Source organism: Pelophylax lessonae, assembly GCF_965119305.1.
Source record: "Pelophylax lessonae genome assembly, chromosome: 9".
Classification (NCBI taxonomy): domain Eukaryota; kingdom Metazoa; phylum Chordata; class Amphibia; order Anura; family Ranidae; genus Pelophylax; species Pelophylax lessonae.
In genome coordinates this window covers 146,445,268-146,468,606 of record NC_138776.1, presented here as the reverse complement: position 1 = coordinate 146,468,606, position 23,339 = coordinate 146,445,268, and the positions used below count along the sequence as shown (strand labels likewise).

At 45.1% G+C, this 23,339-nt stretch overlaps 1 protein-coding gene across 1 annotated transcript in view; it reads left to right on the top strand.

Annotated features, from left to right (window-relative positions):
- Positions 1 to 1,323: 1,323 nt before the first annotated feature.
- The window catches only part of LRRC20 (leucine rich repeat containing 20), a 607,086-nt gene continuing 585,070 nt past the window's right edge, over positions 1,324 to 23,339 (top strand). Inside the window, exon 1 of the mRNA XM_082269228.1 lies at positions 1,324 to 1,475. The gene's annotated coding sequence lies outside the window, so the exon portion shown is untranslated. The remainder of the gene's footprint in view (positions 1,476 to 23,339) is intronic.

The window sequence follows — 23,339 nt, the reverse complement described above, 5'->3', positions numbered from 1 at the left end:
CATTAACCCCTCCCTCTCCAATAAAATTAACCCCTTCCCTGCCAGTGTCATTTTTACAGTAACAGTGCATATATATAGCACTGATTACTGCAGTAATGTCACTGGTACCCCCAAAAGTGTCAAAAATGTCAGTCAAGGGTCCGATCTGTCCGCCGCAATGTCGCAGTCCCGCAAAAAAAATCGCAGATCACCGCCATTACGCGTTAAAAAAAAAACACCAAAAATGACAGAAATCTTTCCCTTAGTTAGTAAACGCAATAACTTTTGCGCAAACCAATCAAAATACGCTTATTGCGATTTTTTTTACTAAACATAGGTAGCAGAAAACAAATTGGCCAAAAATTTAAAAAAAATGTGATTTTTACATTTTTTTTGGGGGGGAATTTCTTATAAAAAAATGTGAAAAATATTGTTATTTTTTCAAAATAAACGCTCTTTTTTTGTTTATAGCGCAAAAAGTAAAAATCGCACAGGTGATCAAATACCACCAAAAGAAAGCTCTGTTTGTGGGAAAAAAAGGACGTAAATTTCGTTTGGGTACGGCATCGCACGACCGCGCAATTGTCAGTTAAAGTCGCACAGCGCCGAATCGCAAAAAGTGGCCTGGACGGAAGACAGCAAAATCCTCCGGTGGTAAAGTGGTTAATTAAACAGTACAATTTATATAGGTCACCACATCTGGCCAATAGAAGAAGAAATGAGGACCATCCAAAAGAGGCACAGTCCCTCAAAATAAGTAACAGTCCCCCTAAAATTGGGAACAGTACCCCCAAAATGATGAACGGTACCCTCAAAAGAGGAACAGTCCATACAAATGAGGAACAGTAGCCCCAAATGAGGCACAGTCCCCCAAATGAGGAACAGTACCCCCCAAATGTGTAACAGTCCTCCCAAATGAGGAACAGTCCCCCTAAATGAGGCATAGTCCCTCCAAAATGAGGAACAGTACCCCCAAATGAGGAGCAGTCCCCACAAATGAGCCACAATACCCCCAAATATGAGGAGCAGTCCCCCCAAATGAAGCACAGCCCCTCCAAAATGAGGAACAGTACCCTCAAATGAGGCACAGTCCCTACATAATGAAATACAGTACCCCCACATGAGGCACAGTCCCCCCCAAATGAGGAACAGTCAGTAACCCTGCTCCACAAAATATGACTGCGAGTGACCGTACAAGTCAGATAGAGAAGGCAGCTGTGTTATACAGGAGGAACATTAAACAAACAATCCTCATGTATAGAAAGAACGCCGACCGGACGCAAACCGCCCGGCACCTTCCTGAGGCGAGCCCCCGGCTCCACCCCGCACGCACGAGCTGCTAGGCCTCGGTGTTGTTGTTCCCAATGAGGTCCGCCTCTGGAGATTCCGCCGCTGATTGGCTGAGGGCACCGGCACCTGGCGCTGCACATCTGTTCCTGTCTGTTGGGTGTAGGAGAGCTCTCAGTCATTGGGTGTGCGAGCTGTGAGAGGAGCCGGTAAGTGCCTGAGAGTCACACATGGGACATTAGAGGGAGGGCAGAGCGGAAAGAAGTAGAAATAGCCCGCTGTATGGAGGAGACTGCAATTCTCCATTCATTGAGGGGATTGCTTTGCTTCTACACTGTCTACATAATGAGCCATGTGACATGACTGAATGAAACTTTCCTATCTAGTTCACTAATAACACATTCATTCATAAATATCCCTCATATTTATTACACAAACATGACTGGCCATGTATACAAGAGAAACTATCATTCTCTGACTAATGACTTCACTTTATTAGCTGCATTAGTGCTGTACATTTCTACATGTCAGGCTTGTTCGCACTACAACACATGAAAAAAGCGCAGAAAACCCATGGCTGCAGAAGCATGTTTTTTAACACGTTTTGCTAAATTTTATTGCACGTTGAACTACATTTTACATGGGGGGTTTTCGGTAAAGGTCATATTAAGGGTTCAAATTCAAACAGTTTATTTTTTATTATTATTGCAATATTATATGCGCTATATATATGTTTATATATTATATGTTTTTATTGTATAATTGTATATATTTATATATTATAAATAATATATATTATTATATTATATATTATATATTATAAATAATACAATTATATATATATATATATATATATATATATATATATATATATATATATATATATATACTGTATATACACACTGAGTATATTTGTGTGTGAATGTATATATACATATGTGTGTGTGTATATATATATATATATATATATATATATATATATGAAATCTTCCAGATGCACATGAAAATCACAGTGCTTAATTCACCATCAGTGAATGTTTGGTGAAACTGTCTATGTCCCTAAGACTCCGTTCACACTGGGGAGACCCAGGTCGCCTTCCATAGGGAAGCTGCGGACCCGTTCTAATAGGAGCGACACAAGTCGCTCCGACTTAGAAAAAGGGTCCGGAGCTTCTTTGGGGTGACCTGGAGCGACCTGCATTGACTTCAATGATATGAAGTCCGTGCCGGCCGCTCTGTTTAAAGCGGTAGTAAACCGCTGTATGTTTTCTTTTTTTTTTTGCAACCTGCAAAGCAATACCATAATGTGCTAGTATGCATGGCATACTAGCACATTATGTGAAACTTATCTGAAAACAAAGCCCTCCAGCGCTGCGTTGTCACCACTGAGAGGGCTGACATCTTCACCCAGTCTTCCTTCTGGGTTTGCTGACTCCGGCTGTGTGAGTGACTGGAGCTGTAATGACATCACTCTTGCGCATGCACGCGAAAGCTGCCGCTTACGGCACAGGACTCTGAAGGCACACCCCGGGCGCATGCTCCAGTGAAGTCACAGGCTGCATGTACAGTAGATATCTCCTAAATGGTGCAAGTTTAGGACATATTTACAGTACCTATGTACTTATGTACATAGGTACCTATGTACCCATTATTATAATTAATTAAAATGAAATGATGTTCCCACTAGCCGTGCATTAACCTAAAACAAACATATTAAAATATAAATGAATCAGTGTCATAAACATATAACTATGTATAAATCAACAAAAGTCCAAAAACGTGCACTGCAATAAATCAATTAATTTGTGCCAAAAAGCCCACAGTGTAATCAGGGAATTGGGGAAAGTGATCTTTGGCGTTAAAATCCCGTACTGAGTAATGGGTCACCGCAGAATCCACACCCTTCAGCTAGGCAACTCACCCCATGCTAATGCCCACCATCTTCATGGTTAGGGCCCAATGCGCATAATAAATCAATGTAGCAAAATCAAGGAATCCTCCTCAGATTGCTCCTGCGTGTCACCTCTTCCTCTCTCAGATGTATATGTAAGGAGAAAAAGAGTCCACTAATCCAATACAGTATGACCTTTTACAGTATTAATTAAAATCAAGCCCAAATCAGATGTTTTGGGATGCCGTGACATCATTGCGTATGTTGCGCCATGCGCCTCCGCGCACTCTGGGAAAGCTTATGCCTCTTAGGCCGCCTCCTTCAGCCTCGTCTGGAGTCGGGAATCAGATGCATGCATGCATGCACAACAGTGTGTTTGTTTAATAGCCGCCGCGGCCACAAGCCAGTGGAGTCTCTGTACTAGTACTACTGAAGTCAGGACAGTAAGTGCCAGACAGTGATTCAATTGCTAATTCAGTGACAGTCACACAGTGCACAGTTTACCACAGCCGCCGCGGTCACATACAGGCCTGTACCAACCAGCCACAGGCCCTGCCTGACTGTACCAGCTAGCCAGCCACAGGCCCTGGGCCTGTACCAACCAGCCACCCACCACACAGGGTGCCAGCCACCCACTGACCCACCACAGGGTGCCAGCCAGCCACCCACTGACCCACCACAGGGTGCCAGCCAGCAAGCCACCCACCACAGGCCAGGGTGCTAGCCAGCCACCCACCAAAGGGTGCCAGCGAGCCAGCCATCAAAGGGTGCCAGCCAGCCACCCACCACAGGGTACCAGCCAGCCACCCACCTGACCACAGGGTGCCAGCTAGCCACCTACCACAAGGTGCCAGCCAGCCACCCACCTGACCACAGGGTGCCAGCTGCCAAAGGGTGCCAGCCAGCCACCCACCACAGGGTTCCGGCCAGCCACCCACCACAGGCCAGGGTGCCAGCCACCCACCAAAAGGTGCCAGCCAGCCACCAAAGGGTGCCAGCCAGCCATCCATCACAGGGTGCCGGCCAGCCACACACCCAAAAGGGTGCCAGCCACCCACCACAGGGTGCCAGCCAGCCACCAAAGGGTGCCAGCCAGCCACCCACCACAGGGTGCCAGCCACCCACCAAACAATGTAAGCATGGGATCAATAACTGCAAAAACCGAAAATACGTCAAATCTTTGGACCATCTAAGAGTTCATCATGTTGAATTGTTTCATGCAGGACAGAAAAAACAAAATGAATCACAAGGTGAAACCTCACTACCCCAGGCAACAATAACCGATTAGTTTCAGAAAAAAAACAGGTGTCTAAAATCAGATGGAAGATCCCAACTGATGGACAGAGTAATCCAGAGTCAGACACCATTGTAAATGGTTGGTTATCAGTGACCATCATCTCTGTGATTTAAGCTGTTGATGTCCATACTTGAGCCAAGGTACACACTGAAGAGTGACAAGTTTTATCAAACCGAAATGCTGGGAAAGATTCACCAAAAGGTCTTTGAGAAAGTAAAGGCTATGCTGAAACCAGAGAATGCTGGCAACTCACTCTCATTCATGACTGACTGCTGGTCAGGACAAACAGAATCACTAATGAGTCTTACATGCCACTTCATTGACAGCGGATAGACAAGAAGGCATGTGGTGTTGAATACAAAAGTGATGCAAGGATCCCACACTGGGGAGTACATTAACCACTTAAGCCCCAGCCCTATTTCGGACACTTTTTGTTCACAAGTTAAAACCAGTATTTTTTCCTAGAAAACTACTTAGAACCCCCAAACATTATATATATTTTTTTAGCAAAGATTTTGGAGAATAAAATGTCGGTCATTGCAATATTTTTTGTCACGCGGTATTTGCGCAGCGGTCTTTAAAACGCCATTTTTTTTTGAAAAATTTAGAAAAATCACATTTCACTGCATTTAAAAAATACTAAACAGTAAAGTTAGCCCATTTTTTTTCTATATTGTGAAAGATGATGTCACACCGAGTAAATAGATACCCAACATGTTACGGTTTAAAATTGCGCCCCCCCCCCCGTGGGATGGCGACAAACTACGATCAATAGAGATCTCAATAGGCGACACTTTAAATTTATTTAACGGTTACCAGTTTAGAGTTAGAGTGTAGCTCTTTTTTTTAAATTATTGCTCACGCTCTAGCGATCACGGCGATACCTCACATGTGTGGTTTGAACAGCGATTTCATTTGCGGCTCGACTTCCGTATACGTTTTTTTTGTGCGCGAGCTAACGGTGACGGGGGCGGCTACATTTTTTTTTTTTCCCATTTATTTTATTTATTTTTTTAACTTTATTACAGTTTTAAAAAAAAAAAAAAAATCTGATCACTTTTATTGCTGTCACAAGCAATGTAAACATCCCTTGTGACAGCAATATGCAGTGACAGGTACACTTTATGGAGGGATCGAAGGTCTAAAAGACCCTAGACCCCTCCACTACACTTCCCTGTATGCAAAACGCCTAAAACGGCATTTTTTCATACAGCCATTTTTTTAAATTTGCCGCCTTTTGCAGCACAGTAACCTGGAAGTGACGTCATGGACGCCGCCTCCGGGTTACGTCATCGGAGACACGATCAAAGCCGTTTCCGCCGGCTGGGTGCTCGGGGCTCCCGGTGGGACGGGAGCCCCGGTAAAAGCCTCGGAAGGCGGCGGGAGGGGGGATGTCCCCTCCCGCCCCCCCGGATAACGATCGAGCGGCTCCCGAGCCGCATCGGTCGGTACCAACTGAAAGCCAACCGTCGGCTCTAAACAACGGTACCGGGATGATGCCTCTAGCTAGAGGCATCATCCCGGTACACTACCGCAAAGTTACCGCCGTCATATGACGTCCGCCCAGGGATAAGTGGTTAAAGAAATGTTTCTAGGCATGCTAGAAGAATAGGGAATCACCAAAGACCGAGTAATGCTTGTGCTTCGAGACAGCGGAGCGAACATGGTGAAAGGAATTAAACTTGCTGAAGTATCAGACCTCAGTTGCATGGCACACACCCTCCAACTTGTGGTAAATGATGGTCTTTCAAACCAGAGAGCTTTGCTTGACATTATTAGCATGCCGAAGAAGTGCGCAGGCCATTTCCACCATTCAGTCCTTGCTTTCAGGAAGACCTTGGCCTACCCAAAAACAACTTGATACAGGCTGTTCCAACACGGTGGAACTCAATGCTACACATGCTGCAAAGGATGCTGGAGCAGAAGCGAGCTTTTACCATATATTATGGTGAATATGGACTTGGAGGATATTCTTGTCCTACTGCTGATCAGTGGGACATTGTAGCCAATGTCATTGAGACCCTCCTCCCCATAGAGGAAGTGACACTAGAGGTGAGTCATTACGACTCATCTGTGTCATCCCATGTGTGAGAGTGCTGACAGGAAGAACCCAACACACGTGGCACTAAAACAGGTAGGCAGGCCATGAGCGACAGCCTCACCAAACGTTTTGAGAAGCATGAAGAGAATAAAAATGTTGTGCTTGCATGTCTTTTGGATCCTCGATACAAGAACCATCCTTTCTCTTCTGATGATGTATTAGCCAAGGCAAAACAATGGCTGACAGAAGATATTCAACAGGAGGTGCAGGAAGTTCCTGCTGAAAAGAAAAGTCAAGAAGAGCAGGTTTCTAAAAAAAGAGAAAAATGTCCAAAAAGACAACGGACAGAAGAAGAGAAACTTTATCGTGGTGAAATAGATGACATGTTCAGTGTTATATTGGGGCCTCATGCGGAGGATTCTTCTCAATCTGCAATAATGAGCCTGGATGATGAACTTCATCTCTATTTGAAGGAACCAGTAATTGACAGAAAAAGTGGGGATCCTCTTCAGTGGTGGAAAGAAAATGAAGCAGGCTACAAAAGACTTGCTTCCCATCCTAGAAGATACCTTTCTGCTCCTCCTTCCTCGGTACCAAGTGAGCGTGTTTTTAGTGAAGTGGCAGCAATTTATGAGAAAAAAAGAAGCCGTTTAACTGGTGAACATGCTGAAATGTTATGCTTCCTGCACTATAATATTGTTCTACTTAACTGGGAGTATTGAAAGTGTAGTAGTATAGTACTAGTGTCCACTCCACTGTCTCCAATCCATTCCACTGTCTAGCTTTTGTCTAGCTTTTTTTCTAGCAGTTTAGCACAGTCAGTGCAAAACTGCTAGAAAAAAAGCTAGACAGTGGATTGGAGTCAGTGTGCTGCAGTAGTGCGCCACTCACTGCAATCATTTTAAATCACTACTGCAGTGCAGTCACTGCAGTAGTGCAGTAGTGATTTAAAATTATTGCAGTGAGTGAGTGTACTACTGCAGCAGTAGTCCACTGACTCCCCAATGTCTACCTTTTTTTTCTAGCAGTTTTGCACTGACTGCAGTTAGTGATTTAAAATCATTGCAGTGAGTGCACTACTGCAGCAGTGGTCCACTGACTCCTCCAATCCACAATCTAGCTGTTTGTTGTTGTCTAGCTTTTTTTTCTAGCAGTTTAATTTGCACTGACTGCAGTTGAAGTAGTAATTTAAAATCATTGCAGTGAGTGCACTACTGCAGCAGTAGTCCACGGACTCCTCCAATCCACCACTGTCTTGCTGTTTGTTGTTGTCTAGTTCATTTTCTAGCAGTTTAATTTGCACTGACTGCAGTGTTAAAAATGTTAATAAACAGATATTAACATGTTCAGTAACAGATTTGTTTTAAAATTTGTGTTTATTTTGCAAAATTTTAAATGTACAAAATATCGGCCGATACCGATATGCATTGGCCAAAATATCGGTATAGGTATCGGCAACGAAAAACCGATATCGGTCGATCACTAGAATGAATGATGCCTGCGGAGCCCGCACGGCCATGTTTTTTTTAAATTGTGACTGCTATTCAGGGAATTGGGGAGGTGTGGGGGGCAGTGTGTTTATAACAGGGCTGATTGAGACCAAAGCTTTTTAAGAATATTTAAATTTATTCTTATATTCATTTATAATCAGTACAGAGCCCTAATAAGCATTGTTTGCATGGTGTGATAGCATAGGAAAAACCTGTAGAACTTGTTTAGTACTCATTATTTCATTGTAATACGAATATTAATGTGACAGGATATAATCAAGCTTGCAATCTTACATAATTACAACCTTATATACCGTAACGTAACTACAGGAAAAAAGCACACATGGGTATTTTTTAAATATGTACTGTGTAACTTTTTTGTAACATTTTGTTCTTCAGCCTTCCTATGCTTTTATGTATGTCTCTAACAGGGGCATGTCCATGTAATAAAACTAAAAATGCAGTCACAGGCGATCTTTTGTGCTTTTCTAGCTGGTTTTAAATAATGACATTCGAAAAGTAAAGCCTACTAGTAAAGTCGCTTCCAGTAGAGCTACTAGCTTTCAAAAGGCAGGTTTAGTCTATGAGCCTTGCTGCTAAAGAGCAGGTTCAATAGACAATGGGGTTGATTTACTAAAGACAAATAGACTGTGCACTTTGCAAAGTGCAGTTGCTCGAGAGCTTAATAAAAAAAAGGTAAAGCTTGACTTTGCAAAGAATACCCAGTCATGTGCAAGGAAAATAAATAATAATAATAATAATCAAAAAAACAGAATTTTTGCTTGTATATGATTGGACAAGGGAAGTCAAGCAGAGCTTCTGCTTATTTACTAAGCTCTGGAGAAACTGCACTTTGTAAAGTGCACAGTCTATTTGTCTTCACCCCAAAGTGAACCTTGTTGTGTGCTTTTGTTTCCCTTTCTCTTTTCTTCTCCAAATCTGGCTCTTTGGCTACAATGCGAACCTAATCACAACATTGCTGCACAGCACGTGTCTGAAAGCGTCAAGGCTGTACTATTGCATGCATGGGTGTCATCAATTCACTTCAGTTGGTAGGATTGTCTGCCTGCGCAAGAATTTAATGGCATCCCAATCTTAGTCCGTAGGGTTCAATATTGAGTTGGCCCACCTCTTGCAGCTATAACAGCTTCAACTCATCTGGGAAGGCTGTCCACAAGGTTTAGGAGTGTGTCTATGGGAATGTTTGACCATTTTTCCAGAAGCGCATTTGTGAGGTCAGACACTGATATTGGAGAGAAGGACTGACTCGCAGTCTCCACTCCAGTTCATCACTTATCCATGTCTTTTTGGACCTTGCTTATTGCACTGGTCCAAATCCTTTGGTGGAGGGCGGATTTCGGGATGCCATTAAAGATCATGTGTGTGTAAAGGCAGGCGCCCCAATTCTTTTGACAATATAGTGTAAGTTCAATAAAGTTTTTGCGGTGAGATTTTATTTTTGTGCAGTCTACATTTTCTTTTTAGTCCAGGAATATGGATTTGTATTTTCGTTTCAATAATTTTTATTAAGTTTTCAAGACAATGAGAACAACAAACAGCATAATCAAACAAGTGCAGTTCCGAATAAAATAAACAACTGACTAGACATATGCCGGTTTTCGGTAATTCGATATATCGCGGTATTGCATAGCCACGGTATTGTTATTGTGGCATTTTTAAAATACCGAGTTTCTCTGCTCCTGGGACTTGTGAATTGATACATTTCAGTGAGCTGGATGACTCATTCACTCACACAGCTCTCCCAGTAACTATAAACAAAAATGTTTACATTGTATCTTTTCCTTCCCTCTGCCAGGGAGAAAAATGGATTTTTGTAAAATCTTACCGTAAAATCCTTTTCTCTTAGCTCATCGACAGACGTAGTCCTCGGTGATACACCACCTTCGGGTTATGTTACCTCCGCAGGAGCAGGACTAGACAGGAAATTAAAAAGCTCTGGCCACACCCTAGGGGCAGTCCCAGAGGGTATATCCTCTCTCTCTCTGCCTCAGCAAATCAGTTATGTGAAAAAGCAGTGCTTAGAGAATTTAACCCAACCCAACTCCAAAACAGAGGGGCGGGGACTACGTCTGTCGATGAGCTAAGAGAAAAGGATTTTACGGTAAGATTTTACAAAAATCCATTTTTCTCTAGCGCTCATCGACAGACGTAGTCCTCGGTGATACACCACCTTCGGGACGTCCCAGAGCAGTATCACAACTGAGGGGTGGGAAAATGGAAATCAATCCCAATCTAGAAGGCCCAACCGGTGCCAACTAGAAGTTTACAATGCTCATCCTTAATGATGAGACTCAACCAAAAAGAGAGAAAACAATTTTTTTTTTTTTTTTTTTCAAACAGAAAAAAACCCTCGAGGTAGACCACCGGTCTCCTCAAATTGCGGCCTGCAAAACCTTGCGGCCAAATGAGGCATCCGCCGATGCCGTCACATCAATATTATAGAATTTTGTAAAGGTATGTACCGACGACCAGGTGGCCGCCTTACATACCTGGACCACTGACGCCTGATGGCGAAAGGCCCAGGAAGTACTGAGCGCTCGAGTGGAGTGCGCCCTAACAGGGAACGGAGGACTCTGACCCTTAATAGAATAAGCCTGTACCACCGTTTGTCTAATCCATTTGGCAATGGTCGCGGCAGATGCAGGCAAACCCTTTCTGGGGCCATCCGTGATCACAAAAAGTGAATCCGTCTTACGGAATGATTCCGTAGCTTTCAGGTATACCCTGATTGCCCGAACCACATCTAAGGAATGCAACGCATGTTCCCAATGATGCTTGGGCTGAGGACACAAGGAAGGTAGTACAATATCTTCATTCAGATGAAAATCTTAAACCACCTTGGGAAGAAAAGATGGCTTAGGATGAAGTACTACCTTATCCCTATGAATCACTAGGTATGGTGACTGGCATGATAATGCAGCCAGTTCTGACACCCTGCGAGCAGAAGTAATAGCCACCAAGAAGGCCACCTTCTGGGATAGAGTAAGCAAGGGAATCTCCCTGATGTTTTCAAAGGGAGGTTTCTGTAGAACCGACAAAACCAAATTAAGATCCCAGGGCGGTAAGGGCGCGCGGACTGGAGGAGCCAGGTGCCGCACCCCCTGGATGAAATTCCGCACCAAGGATTTGGTAGCTAAAGGCTTCTGAAAGAAGATTGCTAATGCTGAAACTTGACCCTTGATGGTGCTCAAGGCTAGCTTCTGCTCAACCCCTTGTTGCAAAAAGGCCAATATTCGAGTCACCGAATAGGTACGTGGAGGAAATCCTAAAGATTCGCACCACGCAATATAAGTCTTCCATGTGTGATAATAGACTTTGCTGGAAGTCGCTTTCCTTGCTTTAATAAGGGTAGGAATGACTGAAGTAGACAAACCTCTGTCCTTCAGTACTTGGGTCTCAATGGCCAGGCCATTAAAACCAGCGACTGTAAAGCACGAAGGTAAATTGGTCCTTGAGACCACAGACACTCCCTGAGACGAAGTTCCCACGGAACGTCTGCGACTAACATGTCCAAGTCGGCCAGGCCGGCTTGAGGAGGCCAGCCTAGAATTTCTAGGACCACTGGCGCTGATTGGATCTGAACCAGGCGTCCCTAGAGGTATCTGGCCCCGACCATCCGAGAAAGTCTGGTCGTTTTCTGTTCCCACACATTTATCAGATACCTGATTGCTATCAGGAAGGGTGATCTTTTCTGGTTGAACCTCAGGGACCGAAGTCACCCGACTAGAGGCTACTTGGCCTATCTGGTCAACCAGATCCGATTCCTGTGAGGTATCGGGACTAATCTTAGGAAAAGGTAAAGGAAAAGATCTTTTCAGGGAACGGTAACTACCGCTTCCTGTGGTACTTAAATGTTGGAAGGGAAGAATCGCACCGGTAGTAGTGGTTGATGCTCGATCTAATGTCCTGAATACCGGTGAAAACGTCCCCCCACCCTGAAACCGGGTGGGGGCGCACCTTCAGGCTGTGTACTCCTTTGCTTCGGGTTTGGCTGGGTTGGTCCCCTTCTTGAACCCTCCTGGAGGAGTCTTGCCTTTCCCGCTAGTACCAGCCGGGCGCCCTTTATGGGCGGTAAAGAAAGGTCCTCGCTTGTTGCGAGGTCCCTTAGCTTTTGCAGCCTGTGGCAAAAAAGTGCTCTTGCCCCCAGTGGCATCCTTAATGATTTCATCTAGGTTGGCTCCAAATAGACGATTCCCCTGAAAGGGGAGATTGGTCAAGGTCTTTTTGGAACCTAGGTCAGCTGACCAGCATTTTAACCACAGCACACGTCTGAGGATCACTGCTAACTTAGATGCATGCCCTAATAGGGGAGTAGTGTCCAAGGCTGCGTCACAGATAAACCGTAGCCCTTGTATGATCTGTTCCATCAAATCAGATGTCTCCTGGGGAATATCTTTTCCCCTAAGATCTTGGCGTACCATTTTCGCCCATTCCGTAAGTGTCTGGGAAACTAGACCAATAACGATTACTGGTCTAAATGCTGACCCTATCAGAGAAAAGATAGTGCGGGACTCTGCTTCTATCTTTCGATCCACCGGATCCTTAAAGGACGAAGTGTCCTCCACTGGAATAACCGTGGCTTTATTCAGCCTGGAAATAGGCGGATCCACGACTGGTGGTACCGTCCATTTCTTAATGATGGATTCCTCAAACGGATAGCGTCTAGCAATACGCTTGGAAATAGTAAAGGTACGTTTAGAATGCTCCCATTCTCCTTTAATCTGATTACCAAAACATTTAGGTACAGGAAAAGCCTTCGCCGTCTTGATGGGCTTATTAGTCCCAAAAGGCCTCTCTGTTTCAGTTGCCTCTGCCGGTAAAGCCTCAAGTTTTAAGGTTTCTTGCACTGCCACAACTAGTGCGTCCACCAATGCTTCTTCCTGAATTATAGCAAGAGAAGAAGCGTCCTCCTCACTGTCTGAGGGGGCTTTACCTGGGATAACAGCCCTTGCAGAGGAACCTGCAACTGCCGTGACCATCTCTGAATCTGAGTCAGAGGTGTCAGATGGTATAGGGGTAGGCGGGGGTCGCTTCCTAGACCCCCGTCCCTGACAGGCCGCCTCCACCCGAGCCACCATAGACTCCAAAATTGCTGTAAATGACTCTATACTCTGTGCACCGGCGGGTCCCGAGGCCCCCTCGAGGGAAACAGGTGGGGGAATATGTGTGGCAGGGTCCATAATAACTCCAGTTACTTCCTGGATAATATAATTCAAAAGTAAAGAAAAAAACTTTTTTTTTTTTTCTTTTCTGACCCCCAGCGCCACAAAAAGCCCCTTAGTGTTACCTGCTTAGGGATCCCTATCGATCGAGAGAGAGAGAGATAGACCCCCAGGCTCACCACTTGATGCTCAGAGTTAAACTGCAACAGCTTACAGCGCTGTCTCGACAAACAGGAAGTCTCTTGGCTGGCTGCCCAGGAAGAAAGGAGGCGGCTCCGCCCCTCTGCACGCCTTCCGGCGCCTCCCCCAAGCTCCACGAGGTGTAGGATCACCTCAAACATGGCCGCCCCCATGCTGGAGACACGAGGCTACGCCAAAATGGCGGCTCGTGCGATCCAGCAAAAAAAATGGCGGCGGCCTAAACTGAATAGCGGTGTGCTGCAGGGCACACAACACTCTCTCTGCATGGGGATATGGCGTGGTTGGCGGTACCGGCCCTGGCGGACCGCGTGGCCGTTCGGGAGGCCTGCTATTAGCTGGAGATCTGATTTGGAAGGCAGTCTACATGTCCGTGGCTTCTGACTGGTAGGTAGCTTATACTTAACCCATAAGATTCCCAGAATGCCACAGATTACATCTTTAAAACATGTATACAATAGATTGTTAGCTCCCAAGCCAAGCCTCCTGGCTTTTGCACACATAAATCACACTCAAAGTAGGAGGATTTGTGACATGTTATAGGATAGAAAGGACTCTTTCTTACCATACAGAGAGGGGCCCGCGTTCACCACAAAACCCGTCAGGGAAAAAGGGGGAACATACTACTCACCATACCGGAACCAGGCGGGCACCAACTCCTGACAGTACCCCTCTCCACCGGGGCGGGAGGGCTGTCGACCGATACGGACGCCGTGACTCATGGTCTTTGGCGTTTCGGCGAGACGTTTAACTCGCGTGGGCAGTCCTTTAATGGGACTTTGTCGCGGCCGACCCAGCGCGGAGCTATGGCCTGCACGCGCTCGTAGGCTGAACTGGGGTGACCACCGGATCTCAACATCCAGCCCGTCGCCCAGTTCAGCTTTCTTGCTTGAAGATCTCACAGGAACACTGGAGAAAAAAGCTGTCTAAAAAATCTTTTTAAGAAAAAAATCTTGCCAGGACCTAAGATCCCAGCAAGGTGTCTAGGTCCTTACTCCTAACTAGACAGAAAATAACTGATTTGCTGAGGCAGAGAGAGAGAGGATATACCCTCTGGGACTGCCCCTAGGGTGTGGCCAGAGCTTTTTAATTTCCTGTCTAGTCCTGCTCCTGCGGAGGTAACATAACCCGAAGGTGGTGTATCACCGAGGACTACGTCTGTCGATGAGCGCTAGAGAAAGGAAGTTTAACCTCTTAAAGACTGGATCTTTTTCTGACACTTGTTGCTTGCCAGTTAAAATCAGTTTTTTTTTTGCTAGAAAAGTACTTAGAACCCCCAAACATTTTATATATTTTTTTAGCAGAGACCCTACAGAAAAAAATGGCGATTGTTGTAATATTTTATGTCACACTGTATTTGCGCAGCAGTCTTTCAAACGTAATTAATAGACTTTAATGAATAAAAAACGTGACAGTAAACGTGACAGTAAAGTTATCCCAATTTTTTTTTTGTTACACAGAGAATCGTGAGAGAATCGTGAGAGAATCGTGATCTTTATTCCAAGCTAAAAAATCGTGATTCTCATTTTGGCCAGAATCGTGCAGCTCTAATATATATATATATATATATCTATATATATATATATATACACACATACACACACACGCATAGCAGCCCACATTACATTATTATATAGCCATCAAGCAGTGTCTGGCCTACCTGGTGATGACTGGTCCTGGCGCTCTGATCCGATGGCCTGGTCTTTAAAGGGGCAAATCCTTGCGATCCAGAAGTGGTTAAACCTGCAGGAGGACCGGTGTTTTTATCTATTAATGACTTTACTATTGCTTTAGGCCTGGTTCACATGTATGCGGGTTGGTGGTTCACATGTATGCGGGTTGGCGGTTCACATGTATGCGGGTTGGGGGCCCACATTTGCACAGGCATAGCAGCCCATTGATGTGAATGGGCTTGAGCTGCTATGCCTGCATTTTCAGCTGAAAAAAGGTGCATGCAGAATTTAAAAAAATGCAGTGGCCATGAAATCCATCCTTCTTTTGCACCATGCGACTTACCTGCCGTTGCTGCACACGCAAACTGTTTTTAAATGCCGTGCCCACGTATACAAAAAATGCAGAAAGCTTGCCAGAGCAGGAACTGCAGGTTAGTCGCATGGTGCAAAAGCAGGATGGATTTCAAGGCCACTGAATTTTAAAAAAAATGCTGCATGCACCTTTTTTCTGCGGAAAATGAGGGCATAGCAGCCCGTTCAAATCAATGGGCTGCTATGCCTGTGCAAATGTGGGCCGCCAACCCGCATACATGCGAACCGCCAACCCGCATACATGCGAACCGCCAACCCGCATACATGCGAACCGCCAACCCGCATACATGCGAACCACCAACCCGCATACATGCGAACCACCAACCCGCATACATGTGAACCAGGCCTAAAGCAATAGTAAAGTAATTTATAAACAACGCCTCCTTCAGGTTTAACCACATCTTGACCACAAGGATTTGCCCTCTTAATGACCAGGCCATCGGATCGGAGCCGAGCGCCAGGACCAGTTATCACCAGTTAGGCCAGACACTGCTTGATGACCTATTTTAGGCCTGGTTCACAGAGTCTGTACTGACTGACTATATAATAATGTGCATAAGTGAACCAAAGCCCCTAAATTCAGCAATGAAATTGAAGTGAGGTGGAAATTTAATAATTTAAATTTAATAATAGAATACCGTGATAATACCGTATACCGTGGCAAAACCTTAATCAATTAATCGCAGCATGAAAATCTGATACCGTCACAAGCCTACAACTGACAAAGTGCAACATAAACTGGAAGAAGGCGTTGGAACAATAAATGCACAGGGAACACATCATATCATAGATGTTGAGGTAGTGCACCATCTGCCTGAGCGCAGGATAACCTAACTAGACACGAACACAAGAGACAAAGAAAGAAAGGAACGAAAGGAGAGAAGTAGGTAGAGAGAGGGGGGGGAGGGTTAACCCGAGAGTGGGCAAACACATCTTCAGTTGGGTGTGCGTCAATGCCGAGGGGGCTCCTTAGGCCGAGGCTACAGAGAAGCTGACAGTTATTGGATCCAGGGTTCCCAAACTCTATCAAACTGAGGGCGCTTATCTATAAGGGTGGCCGAGAGGCGCTCATTGAGCATTATCCAGGTCAGTTTGTGTTTTACTAGATCAAACGGAGCCGTGGGAGACCTCCATGATCTGGCAATTGCCAGTCTGGCCGCTGTAAAAATAAACGCTACCAATTTCCTGGCTCTACCAGGCACCGGTACCAAAGAATGGCCCAGCAGGGCTTGTGCGGGGGACTTAGTAAGGTTTACCTGAGTTAAATATATAAAATTATACACCCTGATCCAAAACCTTTTTACCTTGGGGCAAGTCCACCAGGTGTGCAGGACTGTGCCCCTCTGGCCACAGCCACGAAAGCAAGTCGCCGGAGCCCCCTGAGCAAATGAAGCTATACACGTGTCGGTACCATATACCAACGCATTAAAACCTTGAAATTAGCCTCAATGATGGAGGTGTTGACATATGACCTGGAGGTGCCCTGGGCTATCCGAAACCAGTCCTCCAGTTCATATGGGGAACCAAGATCCTGTTCCCATTTTTGCATATAAGACAATTTAGTAGTAGATGAAGTAAGTATATTATATATTTTTGAGATGTGACCTGTATGTTTATCATAGGATCTACACAAATATTCCATCGGGGTTGAGGTAGTAAGGTCAGAAACGGAGTGTAGCAAACGAAGATAGTGGGTAAGTTGCACATAACTGTAGAATTCTGAATTAGGAAGCTGAAATTTCTCCTGTAAGTAGGCCTTTGAAAGAATGCCTCTATGATTACAACAGTCAGCAATGCAAATCAAACCCTTGTTAGTCCACCAGGCAAAGGCCTGAGGCTGGAGACCAGGGGTGAAATCTGGGTTGCACGCTATCGGAGCCAGGGGGGAGTGAGGAGATCGAAATCCATATGTTTTAGATAGTCTGTCCCAGAGGTGCAGGGAGTAAGATATTGTCGGACACAACATAGGAGGCCTGTCCTTGGGTTTCAGCCACATGAGATGACTGATAGGCTTTGACGGGTGTTGAGCTGATTCCAGGTGCATCCAGCTAGACCATTGGGAAGAATGAAAGCAGATCAGTTGGGATAATTGCGCTGCATAAAAATATTTAACCAGGTCAGGCTCTCCCAGTCCACCCCTGTTTCTAGGCATGAACAACTTTCCCCTATTCACCCGTGGTCTCCTGCTGCCCCACACAAATCGTAACATTAAGGCTTGAAGCGCCCGTAAGTCAGGTATCCGGACCGCTATCGGAAGAGTCAGAAACAAATAAAGCAATCTCGGTAACAGATTCATTTTTAGCTTGTACAGTCTGCCAAACCATAAAGGGGGGCTTTTTTCCCAACGTTTAAGATCTTGGGTCAGTATGTGGAACATGGGGGGGTAGTTAGCCTGATATAGGGTATCTACTGTGGGCATCAAATTGATGCCCAAATAAGGGAGGGCCTTATCTTACCATTTGAAGGGGAAGTTGCACCGCAATTGAGTTAAAGTGGGCTCATCCAAATTCAAGTTGAGTGCCTCTGATTTCTTAGGATTCACCGAGAGACCCAAGATATGACTTAATTGTTGTAGTGTACGATAAAGGCATGGTAAAGAAGTGGTGGGAGAGGAGAGTAGCAATAGTATGTCATCAGCAAACAAAGCACATTTATGTTCCTTTCCCCCACAGGATATACCCTTAATGTCTGACTGCAGTCTAAGTTTGATAGCCAAGGGTTCAAGGGGCAGTATGAAAAGCAAGAGGGAAAGGGGGCACCCCTGTCTCGTGCCCCTCCTAATGTCCAGCCTAGATGACTTATGTCCCTTGACAACCACCCTGACCGAGGGTGTCGAATAGAGGGCCCTCAGCACCGTCAAAAAATGTGGCCCAAATCCCCACTTCTGTAAAATAAAAAACATATATTCCCATGAAAGCGAATCAAAGGCTTTACAGAGGTCCAAAGACAACAGCATGCCCCTGCCCGCACCACCCCCATCCCAGTCAGAGTGAACTGCCGCTATAATATCTATTAAGCGTTGGGTCGCCCGGGTACGAAGCCCACCTGGTCCGGGTGAATATACTGGGCCAGGAAAGTGTGTAATCTATTAGCTAAGATTTTGGTCATCAGCTTGAGGTCCACATTTATAAGGGAGATAGGACGATAATTGGAGCAATCACTATGATCCTTACCTGGTTTGGGGATAACATTAATGAAAGCCTCATTATCGCTAGGCGATAAAGACCCCCCCCCTCGCAGATCATTGAAGAAGGAGCATAGGTGTTATACTTACCTGCTGTGTTGCAGTGGATTTACACACAGCAGCCCCATCCTCCTCTTCTCAGGTCCCTCTTCTGTGATCCTGGCCCCTCCCTCTTGTTCAGTACCCCCACAGCAAGCAGCATGCTATGGGGGCACCCAAACTAAGTCACTGCTTCCTGTGGCCATTCAGATAGAGAGCCCCGACCCAGCCCCTCTCTTTCTCCTGATTGGCTAGCTGACTTTGACAACAGCAGCAGCCACTGGTGCCCCTGCTGTGTCTTAGCCAATCAGGAGGGAGAATCTCGGATGGCTGAGACACTCGGGACATTGCTGGACAGAGAGGAACCTCAGGTAAGCGTTAGGGGGGCTGATGCACACAGAAGGCTTTTTACCTTAATGCATAGAATGCATTAAGATAAAAACCTTCTGACTTTACAACTCCTTTAAGTCATTTTCATTTTGGTACCATTTAACCTAACTCTAGAAGATTGTTCAAAAATTTAGTTTTGTATGGCGTGGGTAAGGGTCAGGCCTTCTGTCAATTTTTTTTTAAATCTATTTTATTTGTATTGCAAGTAGAAAAGGGTTTTTACATATTTCAAGTGTATCGGCCCATGCAGAGGGGGTCACTTGTCCAAAACAAAAACCACAAACACCCATACTAATAACAGAAAAGCTGTACATAACAAGGGGGCTCATTTACCAGTTCACAATGCTATGAGGTATGTAGACGGGCATCTTACTGTGGCAGGGACTGATCACAGTAACCGAGAGGGTCATGGAATCTAGCATAGAATAATGATAGGTCCAAAAGTGTTCTTTTGGCTACTGTAGGGGCCAGGTCATCAACCAGGCCCAGCAGGCATATTCTTGGAGCTTGGAGTGAGTTTCATTTTGGACACTTTGCTGATGACATCCAAAATGGCAAGCAAGAACTGAGAAATAAATGGACAGGTCCAAAAAATTTGAAAGAAGTCTCCATCCAGTGACTGCATCTCCAACAGGTGGGTGATTGAGACGGTTATAGCTTGCAGATTCTTTAGGGAGTGAAGTAAGCCCTGTGATGGATTTTAAATTGGATCATACTGTCTCTGATAGAAACCAGCTCGTGGAAAGGTGCATCCCAAAAATCAGTCCAGTCCTCCTCATCCAGTTCTGGGATATCACCCTGCCATTTCCTCTGTAAGCCAAAAAGATCTGAGAGAGTGTTGTAAATGACATGTTGATACAAGAATGATGCTGGTTTGAGGAGATGCTCCTTGCGCAGCAAGTTTTCCAATGAAGAACAGTCAAATAATAGACCCTGGCGTGGGAACTGGCTTTTGAAGGTGTGGGTGAGCTGCATATATCTAAATTGGTAGAAGGTCAGCTAGTTATATTTCTGACTGAGGTGGTCAAAACACATCAGTCACCCATTTAGTAGAATGTGCGCCAAGGTTCTGATGTGGAACTAAGCCCATTAATGGGGATCAGGAAGCATGTGTAAATGGGGAAGGCAAGGGTTATTCCACAGATAGAGGGAGTCTGCCTCTCCCATCTAAGTCCTGTTAACTAGACTACAAGTGTGTCTTTCATCAGGGTGGTGAGAGGATAAGGGGCTGCAAAATAATAAATGCCAGAGAGCTTCCAGTGAGTTTAGGATTGCTACCTCTAAGTCAGTAAAGGAATTACTGAGGGTTGCCTCCAGCCAACAGTGGGCAGTAACCAGCTGGGTGGCTATGAAGTATTTGAAGAAGTCCAGCATGGCCAATCTGTCCTGTAGGGTTAGCCTGGTCAGCTTTGAGAATTTATAGCGTGGGGCTTGGGAAGGCCATACGAAAGCAGCAATTGATGAATCTGTTTAAAAAATTACTGGGGGATCCAGGCAGGTGAGTTTTTCGAAATAGGTAAATAACTCCTCCATGTCTTTAGCCTGGTTTTGACTTCTAACAGCACAGAAAGTAAATTCAATTCCACATAAGATTTAACATTAGAAGATACTACCACTCCAAGATACTGTATGTGAAAGACTGAACTTATTGTAGCTGCACATTCAGTGGGTTGAGGTTGAGGCTGGGGCCCCCAGGGCCAATAGGAAAAATAGGTGAGTTATTGTAAGGTTCTGGCACTCTCAGTGCCTCCTATCACATCATTTCCGGGTGCTTTCCATCTACCTAGATAGATGAAGCACATATAGGTGTGTTTCCCTTTAAGAGTGCTGACATCATCACTGAGCGCCGGACTGAACAGCTATTTAAATCACCAGCTCTCACTCACATGTGTTCGTTCAACCTGCTTTGTGCCTTGATGCTAACCTGTCTTGAAGCTCTCATGCTTGCAAGCATACCTCGCTGTCGGAACCACGCTGCGCTGATCCCTGTATCCCGCTACCGGATCATCCGCTCTTGCCGAACCTCTCCTCTGCTACATTGCTACTAGTGATAAGTACCCCACAGGGGAAACCTCTATAACCTTCATACTAAAGCTTACACTGTCTAGCTCTGCATACTAAGGACTGTTACTACATCTGCACTATCTAGATTGCTAGCTCTTGAGCCTACTATCATCTGCTCTTGCACTGGGTTAGTCTCTCCTGTTTGTCATCTGCTATCCTATCATCTACTACCATACATAATTGCTAACCTATCTGCATCCCACCTGTTACTATCTCATTCTCAAGAACATTCCTCTCAAGTGTCTGTCACCTATCGTCTCAACTCAACCTGTCTCTTCAGCCTATCACCTCTATACTACTATATACATAGATCACTCCAGGAACTTCTTATTGAGTGTGTGTATTTACTTGCTGAATTGAGATCATCCACACATGATGAGTCTTTGGGGGTTGGGATTGGTGTCTCAGCGTTTCTCTACATGACTACTGAAGTGGAATATTTCTGCAGCTGTAAATCCACATCATACATAAAACGCAGGAGCGTTACAGTTATGCCAACTAATTTTAAGGCCAGACGTTTGTAAAACATTGTGAAAAACACAGAACTCCTTGCAAGGATTGTGGATTAGGTAGAGTAAGAGGTCCTCTGCTTATAGTGTGACTCTTTCCTCCAACCGTCCAACTGGGTGAGAATGGATATCAGGTTGAGTACATAGGGCTTTAGCGATTGGTTCCATGGCTATGGCAAATAATGTAGGGGACAGGGGACAGCCCTACTGTGTGCCCTGAAACAATGGAAAAAAAGGTGACAGCTGCCCCCCCCCAGACAAACAGCTGCTGTAAGTGCATTTCTTTATCTACTATTAAAATATATACAGTTTTACATTATGAAGGTTCATTATCTCTTTCATGGGGAGTGATGTTAACCGTAGTAAGTGAAGGTGGACATGGAGGTTTATGCGGTGTTTACTAACCCTCTGGATCCATACATTACATGACGTTTCCTATCCTAGAGGCCCCGGTTGGATGACACCACAAGCGTTGATGACCTTGCAGGTCCAAATTTTCTGGTAAGAGGCCATTTAGCTCGGTGGAGGAATCACTTGTGGTGAAGGCTCTTTTCACAAAATAATTTTATAGCTGCACAACTGCATTGAGGCTTCTTTACCTGTTTGGACATTATCACTGGTGTTTTTTTCTCAATACATGCTTATGAACTTTTTCACATTATGATTTACTATCATTGATGAGTTAATGTTTTACATTATACAGCGCAACTTTTTTGATATTCTGATTTGTTACTGTGTTTGTCTTGTACTCTAGTTGCTGCTTTTCTATTTTTGGTGTAAGCGCAGATTTTTTCCTTAGTTTTACTTTATGGTAAATGTGGTAACAGCCCTGGAGGCCTTATGCATTCTTCGGCAGGTGAAACTGCACATACTAGCACTATCTACTGTGTATATCCCAGGAGCTGTAAACTGGCAGACGTGTTGCTTCGTCAGATGGTGGATCGAAGGAGTAGTCCTTACACCTAGAGATGGCTCTCCTGATGTTTCTCTTTAACGGGAAGGTACCGAGGTTTATGGTGAGAGAGAGGGACCCCCTGGCGGATGCAATGGATGCGCTGTTGGTGCCGGGGGATCAATATCACCTTATGTACGCCTTCCTCCATCCAGGTTGCTCCCTTGCCTAATTCACAGGATGGAGGCAGAAGGGACTCCAGTCCTTCTAATGGCTCCAGACTGGCCCCGTTGATGTGGTGTGGCTGATAGTGGACACCCCCTGGTAGCTGCTACTTCAAGAGCACCTCTTGCTCTGAAGGACACTCTACCATCCTGCTTTACCGTCTCTGGCTTTGATGCCATGGCTATTGAAATCTAGGTTCCCGGAAGATAGGGGGTTTTCAGATTCAGTGATCCTTACTATGTTGATGACATGCAAGTCTACCTCTCAGACAATTTATCATCGCTCCTAGAAGGTTTATATTGTCTGTTGCAAGGCCCTGGGTGCTTTTTCACACTCCTTCTTGATGGGTGGGGTTTTTTAGTTCTTTCTCTGATGGGGTGTTAATCAAAAGCTTGCCTTGCGTACCAATAATGGCTAGGGTCTGTTCGGTGATCTTCTTACAGCGTCCCTTAACCATGTACTCGCTTGTACCTTCAGCTAAGGGGTTCATCATGTGGCGCTCCCTGTGTGTTCTTTATTGTCACCATGGCATTTGAACTTGGGTCTTTCGGTCCTCCAGCCAGCAGCTTTCATTTGAGAGCAGTGAGGTTAATCCCTCACCTACGCTTTCTCAAATTCTCCTTCT